The following is a 1052-nucleotide window of genomic DNA, read 5'->3' as shown; positions in this document are numbered from 1 at the left end:
GAGAGAGGGATACAGATAACTCTTGCCTTTGTCTCTGAACATCTGGCAACACACACTTTACAGTAAACACCTGCATGCTGACACATATTTTATTCATCATGTCACATATACAGGGTATCATAAAGGGAAAACACACATATGTTAATAGCTACATTAGTATGCACAATGCTTCTTTGTCCAATTTGGAGGAAATGGACGTGTTCCAAGGTCTGCTACTCGGCTGTGTAGCCCAGATTAGTGGACTCTGACTGGGCTGCAATGGCAGAGAGAGCTGCCTCATCACCCAGGAGCTCCAGGGGAGCTGCAGGCCTCTGAGCTTCCCTAAAAAAACTCATCCTGTATAGGAGAGTGTCTGTCTTTCCACTGGCAAGTGAGGAGACTGATGCTCTTTTGTGCTTGTGATGATACTTTAATGGCCAATTATAACAAGTGCGCAGGGTTTTGGCCTGATTTGCTGAGACATTTTGGCGGGCACACAACTCCATGTTCACTGTGCATATCTATCGTCCTGTCTTTCTGCTCTGCTGTAAATCCTGAACTTGAACTGACGGCCTATATGCCGAAGCTCTGCCAGCATTCAGTACACACCAAGATCGTGGCAGCAGCTTTACTTTTGTAGCAAATCATATGAATTTATAAAGAAGAGTACGATATCGTCAGGGTTTAACAATTTATAAAGTCATTACAGGTCAGACAGCAACTTCTGTACTTAAAAAATATTAACAATGTCTATAACTGTTTTTAAGACAGAAAAAAATTGTTCTATATAGATAAACTAGTTTGTCTTCAGATAGTTTTGCTGCTCTCAGAATTCAGACGGCACTGAGTAAACGTTCTCTCCAGCCCTTCAGTTCATTTTTAGCACAAATGAGCAGCAAACAGCTGGACTAAGCATGTGCATGCTGCAGGCACTTTCTTGATTGCACATTAGAGGATTCTGGTCGGGCATTTACTTCTTATTGCCATTTGGACCAAATACATTGGTTTTGTCCATGTGGCTTTGTTCGCTGTTTACATACCCAAAGCCAGCATTTTTTTCCCTTGAGTGAAAA

This window comes from Pundamilia nyererei, unplaced genomic scaffold (genome assembly GCF_000239375.1).
Source record: "Pundamilia nyererei isolate P.nyererei 1_Seehausen unplaced genomic scaffold, PunNye1.0 scaffold00205, whole genome shotgun sequence".
NCBI classification, from domain to species: Eukaryota; Metazoa; Chordata; class Actinopteri; order Cichliformes; family Cichlidae; genus Pundamilia; species Pundamilia nyererei.
This window is presented reverse-complemented; position numbering follows the sequence as displayed.